The 19228-nt window shown below is 35.2% G+C and overlaps 1 pseudogene; it reads left to right on the top strand.

The window, feature by feature from the left end:
• The first annotated feature begins 2533 nt into the window (after positions 1–2533).
• LOC149543944 (uncharacterized) lies at positions 2534–17269 on the top strand (annotated as a pseudogene).
• Positions 17270–19228: the final 1959 nt, after the last annotated feature.

Here is a 19228-nt window from a genome sequence, read left to right as displayed (position 1 = left end):
CCTTTGAGTTCGTACTATATGTTCTTTCCTTTAACTTCAATTATACTTGAATTTCCTTCTTCAGCTTCTCTGTGTTTCTTTGAACATTCATTTTCTCCTTTGGCTTCTCCATGTTCCTTCGGACATTCATTTCCTCTATCAACTTCTCTTTGTTCCTTCGAAGATTCATTTCCTTCTTCGGCTTCTCTGTGTTCCTTCAAACATTCATTTCCTTCTTCTTTTTTAGCTTCGTTGATCCTTAGCATATTACAACTCGAAAAGAGTTCGTAGTCCTCTATCTGCCAGTGGTAAAGACTGTTCATCAAATCCAAATTGTTGTCTATCGATCCTCCTCGCAACCATAGGACTCCCTCTTGATCCAATTCCATATTCTACCTCCTTTCATCCTCTTCTTCTTCAAAATTTAATGATAGATCTTCTTCCTAAACCATTTCAGTGTGTAGATCGATGATGTACTTTCACCCTTTGCTTTCAAGTGATAAAGTATTTTTCTTCCAATCGTGCTTCACCTTGGCTTGTATCAGCCACCCTCAGCCCAGAATGGCATCATATCCTCTTCGCTTCAGTGGGATCATGACAAAATCCAACAAGAATGGTTGTGTTCCAATCATCATCGGTTGTGCTGTCAGGACTCCCAATGGCTTGATTCCATGCTGATCGATCGTTAGCAGCTAGAATGTAGGTGGCCATAATGTCAGTTGTCCCAAGCTTTTCTAGGTGTCTTCAAGAAACACATTGACATTGGATCCTCCATCCACAATCATTTTCATTAATTCAATCCTACAAATTCCTATTTCGACGACTACTGGATGGCGTCTAGATGAGAGGGCTAACAGCATCGGATCTTTTGCACTTGTGCCACTTTCCTTCCCCTTTTTGTCCACTATACTTGCTCCCTTCCATGTTCTCCTAGTAGTTTAGTAGTGGGAATGATGTTTGTGAGTGCCAATCAAAGTTGAGGCATCGGAGTTGAGGCATAGTGAGCAATAGATCATTTATCTTGACAAGTATCTCAACTTGCAATATTTATCGTACAATGTTCTGTCCTACATAGTTTTGTATAGAAGTACTAGGTGTGTCCTTCAGGTGTGCCATTTCTACCTACATTTCTCTCTAGATCTCTACCCATGCTTCCTCCAGTCTCTTCTTTTCCTCTATTAGATCGGGGTATAACTTTGCCTGCTTTTGAGTGATCGCCATAACTTCTTCCTCGTCCATCTTGACATTAATTGAGTTTACTATAGACTTCGAGCACTTAGCATCATCATGATCGCCAGGTCCACACCATTGGCATAGCAACTTCAGTGTGTTCTTTGTTGTGTACTCTTGGGCAAAGTGACCCCATAGATTGCATGTGCGGCATTGGACTATCACTCAGCCATTCTCATCATACTAGATTTGACTTCTCTCACCATTATTATTGTTGCTTCTATTGTTGTTGTTCTTGTTCTAACTATGTTGATTATTTCTATATCCACTTGATGTGGCACCTTTCATACTGGTGTTCCTACTCCCTCTTGACAGGGATGCCTCTTGTGTCAGAACCACTTGCTGCGGTGTTCTTGTTTTCAAATTGAAAGGGCATTCCTTTACAGAGTGTCCTATAATCTCGCAAATCTCACAAAATTGGTCTTTTGGGCATGATCCCTTCGTATAGCATTCTTTCTTGCACTCTGTGCACCATAGGTCATTGCCCTTAGTCTCCTTTTTCATGTTTTTGAACTCCTTCATCATCCACAGCATTTCCTTTCGAAGAGCACGAACTTTCTTGGTACTCCCTTCATCGTCGCTGCTATCTTCTTTTGAAGGTTCATCATCATTTGAATCCGATGAGCTAGTCTTCTTCTTCTTCTTCTTTGTCTTCTGTTCACTTTCGAGGTTCAATGCTCGATTGTATGCTTCAATATATGTCGATGGTGGCACGATCTTCATCTTTTTTTGCAGCTTGGAATGAAGGCCTTCAATGAACCATCTTTTCTAGAGCCCATTTGCTAGCTTATTTTCCATTTTACTGATTAAGTCTTTCAAACTCCTAGCAAAGACCCATACTATTTTATTCTTCTTTTGCTTGGTATTGAATATCTTGGCGGCAATTTCATTATCATTGCGCAAGATTTGAAATTCTGCACAAAACTCCTTCTTGATATTATCCCAAGTGTTTAACTTCTATGGATCTGTGTTAGTAAACCAATCAATTGCAACACCTCGTAGGGTGGCTGAAAATTGTCGGACCCATTCGTTCGTATCTATTATGTCATTTGCTCTCCAGATTATTTCACATGTTTTATAATGTCGAATCAGATCGGCAGCTCCTTCACCATCAAATTTAGGAAACTTTTCTTTTGGACCTGCCATTATCACTATATGTTAAGGGTTTTGTTGTGTACCTGCACTATTCTAAACACTCGCACTGTTCTAAGCTCCCGCACTATTTTGAACACCTGCACTATTCTGCACACCCACGCTGGTCTGTACACCCACACTATTTTGAACACACGCATTGTTTTGCACACCCGCATTATTTTCTACACCCATGTTGCTTTTCAAACTCATGTTATTTTCTACACCTGCGCTATTTTTGACTTCCAGGCTATTTGGTGAAGAAGAGGTTTCGTCAACCGAAGCTGTTTGTTTCGAAAGTATATCTCAGATGAAGAGGTCACTCTACGCTCATGCTCCTTCGACACTCCAAGCCATGCGAGTTGATCTCCTTCCATCAGGATTCTCTTCTTGTGGCATATGCAGGTTTAGAAACTCTGCCCTCACTTCTTCCACCAAATCAAGTCATTGTCGAGTCTCCTTGAACAATCCTTCCACGCTCTTATTTTTGTCAGCAATCTTCTAGAATCTTCTTCGATGCTTTGCCTGCTATGCCAGAATTAGATTATCTTGAGCTGTGTGTATTTCATCCTTGTCCTTCACCATGTTCTTATTTTTATTTAGCTAATTTGGCATCAAATTTTATTCCATCCTTTGTTCTAGGTCCATCGGGCAATTTTGCCAAATGTTTACTGTACTGGGTAAAGAAATCAACGCACAGACCATAGATATGAATAGCAGAACTTCATATTATTATTCACATATGCCCAATAGTACATTATGCTTGATAAGATCTCATGATTGCAATGCTTCTCGAAGGGGGTATAAATACTTTTCGAATAACCTTTCCGAAGGGGTCGTCGGCTACATAACAAGAACCTTCCTGAAGAGACCCGTCAGCTACATACAAGAACCTTTCTGAAGGGGTTCATCGGCTATATAACAAGAACCTTCCCGAAGGGACCTATTGGCTACATAACAAGAACCTTTCCGAAGGGACCCGTCGGCTACATAAAAAGAATATTTCTGAAGGGACCCTTCGGCTGATACACAATTTCTACCGATGATAGTTCTCAAAATTCTTTTCATAAATGACTGAGCCAATTCAAAACATAAATCTTATCTGACAAACCAAATGATCATGCGATAGGTGAAATAGATCGGATAAGTGAAACTTGTGAAACATGTGGTAACCTAACCAGATTTCCTTTGAGAGATAAAGATACTGATATGACAAGGATGGTAAAATGTAAGAGATATCAATACATAAAGTCACAAAAAAAGTTGTAAAAGAATAAAAAGGTTTGGAATATGTAGAGGATGGTATACCTGCTAGAGAATTTACATCAATTTTTTGTAAATTGACTCAACCATATATACATAATTATTTTTTTGCTAAGTGGTAAGTAGAACAATTTCAAACACTAAGAGAAAATTTTCCACTTGAGACATTTTTATCTATTATTGACTTTGCAGAGAATTACTCCTTCATTTCTCAAAAACCAACTTCAAGTAGAATACTACTATACAAAGCAAGTTACTATTATGGTTCAAGTATCTTATTGACATACACAAGTCGATTTGGATGGTGTGGAAAGTATAGATCAAGCACGAGTCATTATAAAAGAGTATCACTTTTACATTAGTGATGACAAAGAACATGACACACATTTTGTGGAACAATGTTTTAAGACATTTTTTGATTATTTGAAAAATAAAGGCATAAAAATGAAATTAAGATGATAAAATTAGGACTTGTAACTAATTATATATTACTTTTACTCTTTCATTTAACTTGTGAATTTTAAATTATGATTTACAATTAATTATAAAAAATAGAAACTTGTATGCAACTAATTAGGACATGTGCCTTGAGGGTAAGAAACTTGAACATTTGTCTTAAGGGGATGAAATTAAGACTTGTGTCTGAAGGGGATGAAATTAAGACCTGTAACTAATTATATATTACTATAAATTTTTCATTTAACTTGCGAGGTTTAAGTTATTATTTGTAACTAATTATAGAAATTAAGAACTTGTATGCAACTAATTAGGATATGTGCCTTGAGGGGAAGAAATTTGAACACTTGTCTTGAAAGGGGATGAAATTAGGACTTGTCTTGAGGGGATGAAATTAGGACTAGACTTTAATCATATCTAAATATCACTTGCATTATTAGGAATTAGTAATTATATAACTAATTAAGAATTATGTAAAGTTAATTACCTAACCTTAACCCTAACCAATTTCATATGTATACATCAATTTCATAAACCAACATAATCTAACATGTAAAAGAACATAATCTAACATAATCCAACATAATCCAACATAATCTAACATAATATACCATAAATTCCAACATAGTAGAACATTATCCAACATAATCTGACATGTAAAAGAACATAGTCTAACATAATCCAACATAATCTAACATTTAATCTAACATAAGTTTCAACATAATAGAACATTATCCAACATAATCTAACATCTAAAAGAACATAGTCTAACATAATCAAACATAATAGAACATAATCCAACATAAGCTAACATGTAAAAGAAATGTCTAGAAAATGTATATATGTATGCCAATCATTAAACATGTATAATCTAGATGGAAGTCTAGATCAAATAACAAATAACAAAAATATGTATAATTTGGATGAAAGTTTAGATCAAATAATCTCTTTGGATGAAAGTCTAGATCAAATAATCTATAATTTAAAAAAATTATAGATCATCAGGTGTAGGATTATCCTCATGATGTCTCCTCACAGTGCGGTCTAAAGAATGACTATCAAGATGCTCACTAGGATGAGTTGACCCCTATATATATATATATATATATATATATATATATAGTGAAATGAATGTACACAATCTAGCATCAAAGATGGAGTCAAAAAAGGCATGTCCCCCTACAATACATATATACATGTGTGCAAGAAATCAAATAAAAACACGGGTATGTACAGGATCATGGTGTGCCAAAAAGTGGCGATCTGAAAAATATGTACTTTTGAAATGCCTCTAAGAATTTCAAAATCTATTCTAAATTTTTCCCATCCATCCTAATAATAAATGAAAACAATTAATACCTTTATAAGGCCTACTATAACTTTTGCTACCAACCCTATATGGTCAACTTTAAAAATGTCCTAAAAATGTGTTTTTGGCTTGTTCTTATGTATTTTTTACTTCAAACATGTAGCTAATGACCTTTTTTTCACCAAAATTTGATAAAATGAAAAGAGTTCCTTAAGAATGTTCTTAGCTTTCCATAAATGTTAGTTTTTTCAAATTATGAGTCTAGTAAGTAATTATTACTTATTTTCTAATGGAGTTACGTATAAAGTGTTGATTGACAAACTATTAAAAAACAACTATAACTTTCAAATGGTACAACATCATTGAAATCCAAAAGATGCATCACATTATATGATTCTTCTACTATAAGGAAAAAAAAAATTAAATTAAATTTTGCAGAGTTTTAAATTAGTTAAGCTTGTTAGACATGAGAGTTTTTTTAATTCCAAAAATACTAAAGTAGAAAATTAATATTTATTTATTTATTCTGAATAAAAATACCCAAATATATGTGTCACATCTAGGCATGAGTCTAATTTTTCTATCTAGAATATTATTTTAAAATATTATCATTTGATTTTAATTAAGGTGGTCAGACATATATTTATTTCTTATTTTTGTCCTAAAATTTTTGTACTATTGCATTAAAATTCAAAATTTTGACCAATCAATTTTTAGTTCTTTTCAAATAAGGCCTAGTATTTTAGAAACTAAATTCAATTTCCTAGAGATTCTTTTCTCTTAAATTTTTGATATAAAGTTTGTAAGGAAACTTGGCAACAAAGAATATAACCGTTTCCACATAACCCATAATAGATCTGAAATAAACACAGAATTAAAATCCACATGCAAGAGAATAGCCAACATACCCACAAAATTGTGATACAAGATATACCCTGGGAAACCCTCATTGAGGGAAAAACCCAACCACCAAAAGCATCCATCATCATGTATTATTCAGCAAAATAACCATTGCCATACAACCATGGAAGCCTTCATGGCCATAGCCACAACCGAGCAAACTATGTGAACAAGCATGAATCCACACATCTCATGCCATGCTTTCAACCTTCACAAATGCTCCCTTGGCTAACCTGTCAAGCCTTGTCTCGCTCGACTCTTGCCTTTTGTCTTCTCCTCGTCACTCTCTTACTCTCACAACAACTACCCTTGTGGTTGCTTATATAGTAGCAAGTCCCACAAAACCACCAAGTGGTATTACATAAACCATGTGCTAAATCCATGTGCTACCTAACCCACTGACCCCACATTTAATATTGGGCATTTAATTCTTTTCCCCCAATATTAAATAATTACATGAAATATTTTCACAATGTTACAATACAACTCATCAAGAATATTCTATGGGAATCTTTACATGTTGCACGTCCATCTAGGCACAACATTACATAATAAAAAATAAAATAATAAAATAACAATATTATGCAATGTGTGCAACACCCATTATCTCAACAATCTCCCACTTGTTGTATACATTGCATAGGGTCAATTCGTAGCCACACAAAATGAACAATGGAACAATCCCTCCCAGCACATCCACCATCATGGATCAAAATACACCAAGTGCTCCATCCTGGTACCCGCAACAAAATCAAAGTATCCAGCATCTCGAATATGAATGAACTCACCTTCTATTATGCCACTACCACTAGACATACATAGAAGCCATCCAAAGAGAAAGCCACCCAACCTGTCACATTAGAAGATCATAAAATCCTATACCAACTGAAATTCCAAGCACAAAAAACCTGATCCAAAGGTAATCACATGTATTTGTAGTTGTCAAAATATCCATAGCTGAAATAGCACCCACAACAAAGTGTCAAACCCATCCAACTATCCATACCTCAAAGGTATAACAAGTGAATCTCATATCACCGACATATCCAATCTATAACCTGCAATCACAAGCCTCAAGAGCAATACCTACCACATATATACCAAGAAGCTCCCACTGCAAAGGATAATGTTAAATCTATAACCAATCCACTCAACACATCTCAAAGAAGTGAATCCATGTAGTATCAAGGACATCCACAATACATAATTCAATATCCTGCAAAAACAACTCTCATAACAAGTCTCCAATGCTCTCCCAAGTTCTCCAAAACTAACAGAGGAAAGAGAAAGAAATAACTATGTCATCTCTCACATGACATGCATGAGCACAAACCAGTGATCACAATCTCCAACCAATCTCAAATCCAATGGAAGCAAAACTGAACATCCAGGAAGATAACCAAGACTAGAGAAACCATGCAAATCATAACCTGTATCATGTCCTTCTATACACACCTCTAGATGTAAACTGTGCAAGTATGATCTCCTCCATAAAACCCGAACAAGAAGCCTCAACAGCACCCAAACCATACCATATAACTAATTATGGATGTAAGCCTCTCACAAGAAGATCAAACTCAATAAAACCATTCCTAAACCAAGGAATAACCATTCCTAATCCAAGGAATATGCCCAATATAAAACCATCTCCCAAACTCAACCAGTATAACAACATATGCACATGGAGATAACCAGTGCTAAACCATCTCTCAAATGAACCCTCCAGAACTAACTCATGTACCATAGCTCAAGATCCATATCCATGAAAGATAAGCATAAATATAATGCAACTGAGAGAAAAAAAATGGGCTATACCTCTCAAGTAGCAAACCGCCGAGTAGACCAAGAGTGGGGAATGAGAATGCTCATCAAGATACCCAAGTCTCCAACCAAGACTCATCTAAGAACAATCTCCTCTCAAGTCCATATAAGGTGACTGCCCCTCGGACTTCCTATTGAAACCATCAACCATCCCAACAAATACTTCTGTAATCCAAGAGAAATCAACGTCACCACCGTCTCTAAGTATCCATGAGCACCTATAACCAATCAATCCATGCCAAATCCAAATGCAACATAGCAATATCATGAAGTATCCAGCTTATGATCAGTGTACTCAATACCAAGAAACTAAACCAAGATCAATGTCAAAGTTCCAACCATGGCCTCAGGAACATAAACATGACAACATGATCTTACCATCTCAACTAAAGAGATAACATGCTCCACATGAACATACTATAACATGTCACAACTCTAAATGCGTATCAAGAGTATACCATGACATAATAATGAAACCATTCTCATACCAAGGATAACATGCCAAATAAAAGCATAAACCACACCTTTGCCAAGAACCCTGTGAGTCCTCAAGATGCAACCATCTCCATACACCATGAAGAAAACCATCTCCACATACCATGAAGAACCATCTCCACATACCATGAAGATAACCAAGAACTCCATGAGTCCTCAAGATCTAACCATCTTCAAACACTATGAAGATAACAAGTGCACCATGCAAATGTCAAAGATGCTTTTGCAGCAACAGGATCTAAGACAAAGCTCCAACATCTGCAAACATTCAATAAATATATCAATGCCAACAACTCCCACTCAACTGTGGTACCAAGTCACCTATGGCATCATAAAATCCATCCTCTCCAAACCAAACTAGGAACTAATCCTACACTGTCACCCCATCACTGTCACAAGCTCCCACTAACCGTGTATCCAAGCTATCCATGACATAATGATGAAAAAACCATCTTCTAACCATGAGAATCAACCAAGGCATTAAACCATCAAAGAACTCAATGTGCACATCATGAGCTCCTCAAAAGAAATCAAACAACCATGATCCTCAACCAAGAAGATATACCACCATAACTGAATCAGAAATCCAAGCTAATGAACATCAAGGATGTACCTGTATATCCAATCATGTCATGCCAAAATCCATGGCACCATGATCACATCCATGAACCGAGCATCTGGCTCTCAATATGTCCAACCTGTCAGCATAAAATAGTCAACCACAATCCTCCACCATGACTGTACTTGGTAACAACATCTCATCCCTTCTACATGAAGATAAAATCATGTGACTTAGGGCATAGACAACCCAAATCCAAGCCACCGATCTGAATATGCATCAATAATGAAAGATCAATGGGCAAAGACAACCCATAACCAAGCTATAAATGCAACCTGTAAGTATAGACCGCTTACAACACTGCACAACTTGTAGACCCAACAAGTCATCATACATATCCAAATCAAACATTGATAACCATATCATCATGAGACCAAACTAAAATATAAACTGAGTATACAATGACATCAAATTTTAAATCTCCAATGTCATAAACTCACAATGTTACCATAGTCAAAATATATTTATAAACTGTTTAGATCAATATATCAACAAATAAATCATGCCAAACCTACACCAAATCTGAACCAATGGGTAGAGCTCTCCAAGAGCTTTTCGTTGACTACTTGAAGTTCAAAATCTGACTCCGTATGCCCAAGTTATGCCCTAATCCGTGCTCAAAATAAATAACATCTGACTTTAGGGCTCTTAAAACCTAACAAAATTTTAAAATCATAGAACCAAACCTACACCATCTTGTAGTGCTCTGAATTAGCTTTCCAACGCCTATAAGAACTTTGAAATCCGATATTTTGAGAGAAAGTTATGGCCATTTTACTAAGACAGTCTTTTTACCATTTTCAGTGCGATTTTTCATTTTTTTATTTTTCCAGTGACGAAAATTCCGACGGGATTAAATTTGATGGCCATCATGGGCTGAAACCAAAAAACTCTTTCATTTCCTCTGAACATGGCCAAACTAGGGCATATTATATATCAAAATTTATGGAAATGTTGACCCAGATCCAATGGTGAGGTCTGTTTTTACCCAGGAGGTCATTTCTACATGCTACCCCCCAAAACCCTCATTTAAATGAAACATCCGAAAAAATATTTTTGTCCAACAATTTCACATGTCCAAAATATTTTAACATCCCATCATAACAGCAAATCCAAAAACCCTTAGATCTGCAATAAATCATTCATATATCTTGCCCCTTTTTTTTTTTTTTTTTTTAATCCTCTCATGCATTCCCATGGATTCAATCTAGGGTTACAATATAATAAAACTATAGCTCTGATACCACTTGTAAGGAAACTTGGCAACAAAGAATATAACCGTTTCCACATAACCCATAATAGATCTGAAATAAACACGAAATTAAAATCCACATGCAAGAGAATAGCCAACATACCCACAAAATTATGATACAAGATATACCCTGGGAAACCCTCATTGAGGGAAAAAACCAGCCTCCAAAAGCATCCATCATCATGTATTATTTAGCAAAATAACCATTTCCATACAACCATGGAAGCCTTCATGGCCATAGCCACAACCGAGCAAACTATGTGAACAAGCATGAATCCACACATCCCATGCCATGCTTTCAACCTTCACAAATGCTCCCTTGGCTAACCTATCAAGCCTTGTCTCACTCGACTCTTCCCTTTTGTCTTCTCCTTGTCACTCTCTTACTCTCACAACAACTACCCTTGTGGCTGCTTATATAGTAGCAAGTCCCACAAAACCACCAAGTGGTATTACATAAACCATGTGCTAAAACCATGTGCTACCTAACCCACTAACCCCACATTTAATATTGGGCATTTAATTATTTTCCCCCAATATTAAATAATTACATGAAATATTTTCACAATGTTACAATACAACTCATCAAGAATATTCTATGGGAATCTTTACATGTTGCACGTCCATCTAGGCACAACATTACATAATAAAATAATAAAATAATAAAATAACAATATTATGCAATGTGTGCAACACCCATTATCTCAACAAAGTTTATAACAAGTAGAAAATTTCATATCAAATTGACATAACCCTGATTTGCTAATTTTTTACTGCCAATTGAGAGCATAGTTTGGTTGACTATGATCTTACACATACCCACATGCATTTAATTACAAAGGCAAGATATGTATATGTGTATACATTATTAGTTGAACAAATAATTGAAATTTTAACATGAATATTAAAAGACTATAGATTTACCTATGTAGATGTTGGAATTTGATAATACTCAGACTACCTAGCATCGATCATGTCTACCAATATATCTATATTTTGTTGGGCCTCATCTAGCTCCATCTCTATATCTATGCTAGTACACATCCTAATAATGACAAGCCAAGTGGACTGACTAGATGAGATAGAATAGAAGTAGAATCATCATGTGTCAACAAGTCCATCTATCTTGTGGCCAACAAGTTGAAGTCAACATCATCAAGGCTTGCATCTAAACTTTGACTATGCCTTGCATTGGTTGAAGGGTTTGTACTAGTATATATATGTCCCTCTACAACAAAAGAGTGGTCAGTAGGTGGATCATGATGTGTACTACCACCATGACCACTACCTAACTAATGACAAGAATGTGGTTGAGGATGTGTCCCAATACCACCATAGACATGATGTTGAACATTTGATATCAGTATGCCAAGATGCTCTGATATGAATCTATATGAATATAATAGATCCTTAGCAAGACTACTCATAGTATCTCATGCCAACACTCTAGTAAAATCTAAGTTAGTTAGTGAAGGGATGCCTGCTACACTGTAGAAGTCTCCTAAAAATAGAGCACTAGATGATGATCTAGAACTCCAATGAGACATCAAATACTAGCCAACCTCATCACTCGAAATAAATTTGATAGCTATGGCAATCTCTTCAACTTCCTAAATCATCCCTCACAACTTTGTTCTATGCTTGGCCTCATCAACTAATAGATCTAACATAGGGGAAATAGCAAGTTCCCCCTCTCCAAAAATTGACCAATGTGTCAGTGGTGGATGACCTAGTTTCCTATCAACTACTCTACCACTCATCTATCCTAAATGTGATGGTAAATCAGTGTATTTCACTACCTTGCCTAATCGAACCTCAACATAAAGTTTTCATGCAAAGTAAAGTGGAATTTGGTTGTTATTTAGATAATGACCATGAGTAGCAAGGAAGAGTGGGTATATAAGTGCAACCATTTGTGGATCCATACACTTAATGGGAGAATAGCCCTTCACATACTTTAGCGGAAGATAATGAGGGAAATATTCCCTCTTCGGTGTCTCTTTGGGCACTAAGTCCTATACCTACTACAATGAAAGACATCAAGAGACCTCTCATCTCTTATTATTAAGGAGAATCTATATAGTATATGCAGAGTATGGAGTAGCACAATGAATCTCATCTCTAATATATGTGAGGCTCTGTAAGATTCTTTGACATGTACTACTATACACACTATAGCACATGCCACTAACCAAGGATTCACGAAGTCTATGAATCTCTTGGTTGGAATGATCATAGAGCATGTCATGTGGGATAGGCTACTGATCTGCAGGAATAGTGCACTACTAGGGGGGGACAGGTTGCTGCTTAGGGGGGTAGAAGGTTGTTGCTGCTCAGGGGGATAGGAGATTTTTTCTCGGAGATTTTTGCTCCGAGGCATAGAAGGCTACTACTTGAGGGGGATAGGAGGTTGTTTCTCATGGAGATATGAAGCTATTGATCTACTATGTGAAGGTAAATGTATGTAGTATGCATGTGTGTATATAATGTGTAAACCTAAAATTTCAATTTAAATTTTACATTTTCAATAAACTTGAAATTTATCAAGTACAATGACATTTAAGAAACTAGAATTTCATAAACATGAAATTCAACTATACAATACATGTAAACATGAAACAAACATAACATATATAGTACACTATATGTGTGTTTTGTACATCTTAAAATAAAATATGGCATTTAATAAACTTTAATTTGTTGTACTTGATGACATTTAAGAAACTAGAATTTTGTAAACATGTGAAATTAAATAATACATGTTTAAACATGAAATGAACATATGTTATGTAAATGTACATAGAATTTCATAAACATGAAACAAACATAACATGTACATGTATAGATTGAACTATGTGCAACAACTTCATAAAATTGTTTCACTTATGTCTAGATAGAGTCTAGATCACATGGGTAGACTTCCTGACACATAACTAGGTTAAATATAGAACTAGATTCACTATATACTTTAATAGGTATATTGTCACAATCATGGCTAAGGTTACTAGGGAAATAAGTTAGACTATGGTAAAGAGTTACAATTAGTGTTAGGTTTAGAGTTAATTATAGGGTTCTAGGCTTAAAGTTGAAACATTAAAGGGTTAGTTTAAGACTTATTATTAGGGTTATAGTTAGGTTTAGAATTATAAAATTAGTAGTATGTATATTTTTCTTGTTGCACGTGTCTCATAGTGCATAAATTAATTTGATTAGGATGATTAGGTTTGGCATTCAAGCTTAATGTTTTATCATGATTATGGCTTATGTTATGGTTTTAGGGTTAATGTAAGGGTTACCTGGTTTAGTATTAAGATTGAGTTTAGGCTCATTATTAGGGTTTAATCATGGTAAATTTTCATTAAGTTAGGGTTAGGAAAATGTTTAGGGCTAGGGTTAAAGGAGTGTGTTTTCAAAATAGTGTTCTATGTTATGTAAGAAATTATGGTTAGAGTTAGGGTTAGTGTTATAATTGCATTTATATCTAGTTATATCATTAGTGTTTAATATTAGTGTGAGACTTATGTTATTGTTAAAAACTTATAATTATGATTAGGTTGAGGATTTGGTGTTAAATGTCGAGTAAGTTAATATAAATAGTCTGTTATAGTCTAGCATTACCTAGGATTAAGGTTTATGTCAAGGTTATAGTTACATGGTTAGGCTTAGAGTTAAGATTTAGAGATATATCATTTAAATCATGATCAATACATTATGGAACTAATATAATGTTTAGGGTTAGTATAAATCTAGATTAAAGTTTTTAGTTAGGATTAATATTAGGGCTTTTTATGGTTAAGAAGTGAGGATTGTGTTGTAAAATTTTATAGTTAGTTTTCACATCATGGTTAGGTTTAGGGATAAATTTTGTGTTGAAATTCAATATAACTTAAGTTTAAAGGTTTATGTCTAGGTTTTATATTTTATGGTTATGGTTAGAATCAGGGTCAATTCTAGGGTAAATATATAATGTTTAGAGTTAAGAAGATTAGGATTAAATATACATGAGGGTTAGCATTGTGTTACATGTATTTAGGGTTAGGATTGTGTTGGGACTAAAAATTGCATGGTCAATTTTTAGTACCATTGAGAAAATCAAGCCCATAAATGCTTTTGATATGATTGTACCTAAGTGTACTTGTGAGTCCCAAGAGGTGTTGAATGCTTCTAATACCTTTCATTTAGTGTGTCTATGTGTTTCGTGATGATAATTTATCATTTTGAGCCATTTCGTGAAGTCCTATTTTGAGCAGTTGTCAAATCTGCATTTTCACTAAAGTGTCAAATAGTGATACAAGGGCATGTTTGCAATCAAATATCTCACACCCAATAAAATTTCATGACTCACCACTTTGAGAGTGTTTATTTTCCATACTTCAGAGCCTATGTTTCAGATTTCGAGTCATTTCCAATCTATTTGACTAGGTTTTGAATCCCTCAAAGTTGGTCTTTTAATGTTGTCATGCTGATGAGAAATGTTCATGTTTCTAGGAAGCCTTGTTTGATGACTTATATCTTAGACTCAGTTGACCAAAATGCTAAAATTCCTTTTGCATTGCATTGTAAAGGTCAAAGATTTGTTGTGTTGCAAGTTTTAGCTTATGACGAATCCGTTTGATTAGTTTTCAAATGTGATACCAAATGCAATTTATAACTTTTTACTAGTGTCAGCATTTGTAGATTTGTTAGAACCCCTATTCGTGATGTCATTTTTTGAAATCCATGATAGGCAAGACCGAATGGATTATATCACTGTGTTGTACTATGAAAATACTTCAAGTGTGCCAATTTTCAAATCATGACGAATCCATTTCCACACTTTTCTAGGTCAATTCCATTTGCAAAAAATGTTTTATGTCAGTGTCTCCAGTTTGCATAAATCCAAGTAGCTCACTTTGACCACTCACCATTTGCACCATGTTATTTTTCATGAGCCCCAATCCCATATCCATAATGTCCTCATGATAGAAAACTAATGCCCCAGTTTTCATCTCCCAAAATGTCAGTTTGCCCAGTTTTCAAAGCCAATTCCAAACCCAGTTTATTGTTTTTTGACATGTTTCTATGCAGGTAATTCTAAGAGGTCAACTTTGGTAGTGAACATCTTTTGACCCCAAACTTTTTATGAGACAAGATTCAACATGGTCCAAGAGTGCAGAATAGAGATCCAGTGTGCCAATTTTTAGAGCCCAATCAAAGGTTTTGATCAATTTTTAAGGCCAGCCAACAGACCTCCTGGCACAAAGTTCACAGTTGCAGAAAGAGCCACTTGAAGTACATTCACCAGGATCAGAGAATGAGTCATCAATAGCATCTAGGAACACAAGCAAGACTAGAGTTCCTCGCTATTTTTTTTTTCCATGGATATTGTGTTAAGGGTGATAAATGTACTTTTATGCATGGCACATCTTTTGGAGGCAATTTAGGTGCTTCAGCTTCACAAAAGACCACAAAGGTGAATGGTACAGGCACAAAACTGCAGTCAATGAAAAAGAAAGATGCTAATGGATCTGATATTGCCATTGCCAAATTTTCATCTGTAAGAAGCACAACTATAGAAGGACAGTTGCCAATTGAGTGCAAATCTATTTCAGAGGTTGGACCTCCACTTTATAATGAAAATATAGATCCACACACCCTAGTACTTTCTTTGTCTGACCTTCAATATCCTCTTGAAATTTTACCATATCCTCTACTTAATGACATTGATTTTGGAACAAGGTCAGAGGTTCAACAGGACCAACCTAGAAATGATTGGCTAGAAAATGATATGGAAAATGATGAGTGGTTGGAGGAGTCATCACCTAGATTTGATGTATTGGTAGATGATGGACCTAAGTAGCTTGATTACCAAGATGATGGTGAATATCTCTCAAACTTTGACATGGAGCCAGGAAGAGAACCTTTTGTTGGTAGAGATAGACTAAAACCAACAATAGATGATTTGGCACAGTTTGATTATGAAGGCATGCATGAAGATCTAGGTTATTTTGAAGATGGAAGCCAATTTCATCACATGGCATATGATCAATGTGAAGAATTGCCTCATGAATATTTCTATGGCCATGTTAACCAGCATAAGTGAAAGTGTTTTGAAGAACAAGATCTGGATGTGACAGTTTTGTCTGAAAGGAGAGGTTTACCAGTAGAAAAATTTCCTAGTAAGACTAAAAAAGAAGATCTTTGTCACCATCTTAGTAAGCGTGAGAGGTCTAATACAACACAAATAGGTGGCAATTTCCCAAGGAGATCACATTTAGGTGGCAGGGTTGCAAATTTTCATCATGGGCATAAGCAACAAGGCATTGACCAAACATATTTTGATGTGCGCCATAAAGGTTCAAGAAGTAAAAATATGCTAACACACTTCAAGACTTTGTCAGCTATTGACAGCTTCCCTAGAGAGTCATTCAATAAGACTAAGCCTAACTTTGAACAAAGTTCTAAAAATTTTCCATTAAGAAGCTCAGTAGCTAAGCAAGGTTCAATTGAGCACTTTAGGGGTGGACATAAGGAAAAGGATAGAAGTAGGATTCATGTGGGTGCTGGTCCCCAAGAATCACGTGGCATAAAAAAACATGTGAGTAAAATTGATCTAGGAAAGAATGATATAGATTTTTCCAGGCCAAAAACTCTCAAACAGATAAAGGAAGCAAAGAGAAAGGCGGCTTTGCTGAATAATGAACCTAAAATTTGTGATGCTAACAAAGAATGACAAAATTTTGAACAATTTGTAGTATGTGGTTTAGGATTTGTTGATTTGAAGAGTCAAGTTTGAAAGAATCTTCTAGGCAAGGAAAGAGAAAATCCACGTTAGGCAACATGTTAGTGAAGAAGCGCACATTAAAAAGCAACAAGCCATTATTGAAGACAACTCATGCAACTAAAGAGTATGGTAGTCGTCGCATAAATATGAAGCCAAAGACCCAATTCATAATCTCACATTGGTTGTATGGAGTGGGTTTTCAATGTTCAAATAGTATTGGACACACAAAGCAAGTTTCTTAAGAGTCATGCATTTTAAAAGGCAAATTTGTATGTTGGAGGGTCCCAGTTGGCCAGAATAAAGCATAAATTTTGAATGCTTGTACACGTAAATCAAACACATCAAAGCCGTCAAAAAAGTCAAAAAATATGGATAGTCACTATGTCGCTAGCCAAAAAATCCCCAAGATTTTCAGCTAGCGACATAGTGACTAGCCAAAAAATTCGAAAAACTTGCGAGAGACAAAATGAGAATGTGGGTCCCATCTGTATGATATGGTAGTTTGATAGCAAACTAGTGAATGACACATGGGACTAGTAGGATGTAACGTGGCACTAAGGTGTCAATGATGTGGCATCAGTGAACAAGTGAGAGGGACGAAAAATCTCATCAAAATTTGGTGGTCGCCAAGTCACCACCAAAAAAGTTGAAAATTTTTGGCAAATGACTTGGTGACTTGCCAGAAATTTGAAGAATGTGGCAAAGTTTCAACATGGTTCCCACTTAAAGTCTAGAACTAATCACAAAGTGACATGTGGCATCTAGATGTATAGGCCTGAGCAAATCAGACAATGCCACATGGAAAAAGTGTGAAAAGAAAGAAGGTTTGCCCGAATGGCACATTAGGAAAAATATTAGATTTTTGAAAATGTCAATTGTTTGGAACTTTTTCAAAAGTGTCACGTTTAGGACTTTTTAAAAGTGGAAATAGGGTTTAATCTAAAGTTTTGATTTTAGAATTATTTTAAATTTTTGAAAATTTTAATTGTAGAGTTGCAGACCTGAATTTCTTAGCAGAGAGGGGCATTTTCAATCGAGATTATGGAGGTTTCTAGAAGGCAAACATAACAATGTTACATATCAGCGAAATCATGAGAAGATGAACTTTCCAATTAGGGAATTTTTTTTTGCACACGTGCTCACTAGTTTGAGTTATAGCCAAAAATGTTAAATTTGGGGCTTTCTTAGTGGAATTGGTAAAAATTAAAAATCTAGTTAGAGGATCAGTAAAACTTGATAAGAATGTAGTTGGAATTCACTTTGCTTACATTCACTCAGTAAAACTCAAATTTTACCAAGCTTTTCATGAAGTTATTAGATATTTTTGATGACTCACAAGTTTTCATCATTCATAAATCAATAACAGAAAAATGATGAAACCAAATCAAATCAAATGGGAAGATAGAAGAAAGAGGTTATTTAGTTGTAGAAGATTGAATTCCAAGTGGACACATGTCACGCAAAGATCATATATGAGAATTCTTCTTCTCCTATATCTTTCTTTCTTTCTTTCATTGTAAGGGTTGTTGGCAGTTTTCTCTCAGTAATACTAGCAGGGTTCTAGTGTTTTACTGTCAAACCATTCTTTCAGCACATTCTCTCTTTTATGAACAGCATTAAGAAGGTTAATACAAATAGCTCAGATCTATTAGGTTGTTTCATGTTTTTCATTTCATGCATATGACTATATAATTTCAAGGAATTAATACAAAGAGCATAAGAATTTCATTAGTTTCATTATGATTCTCATCTCTAGTCTTAGTGAACTTTCAATGTTTTATGATCTTTGAACAAAGAGCTTAGGTCATAGTTGTAGTCCCTTAAGGTTGTATGTTGTTTTATTGTTGCTTGTGACTCAAGGAGTTATGTAAATGCTTCAAGGAATCAACAGGGTTGCAAGTTTATTGAGAAGGATATCATGTAAGAATGAGATTCAGATTGAGCATGGATGTTTATTTACAAGGTGAATGGATAGATCGTATATCTAAAGATACAAATAAGTCTTAGATA

This window comes from Cupressus sempervirens, chromosome 8 (genome assembly GCF_028749045.1).
Source record: "Cupressus sempervirens isolate cs-2001-9-10 chromosome 8, ASM2874904v1, whole genome shotgun sequence".
In the NCBI taxonomy this organism is placed as follows: domain Eukaryota; kingdom Viridiplantae; phylum Streptophyta; class Pinopsida; order Cupressales; family Cupressaceae; genus Cupressus; species Cupressus sempervirens.
The sequence above is the reverse complement of the archived record's forward strand: the minus strand, read 5'-3'. Positions and strand labels throughout refer to the sequence as shown.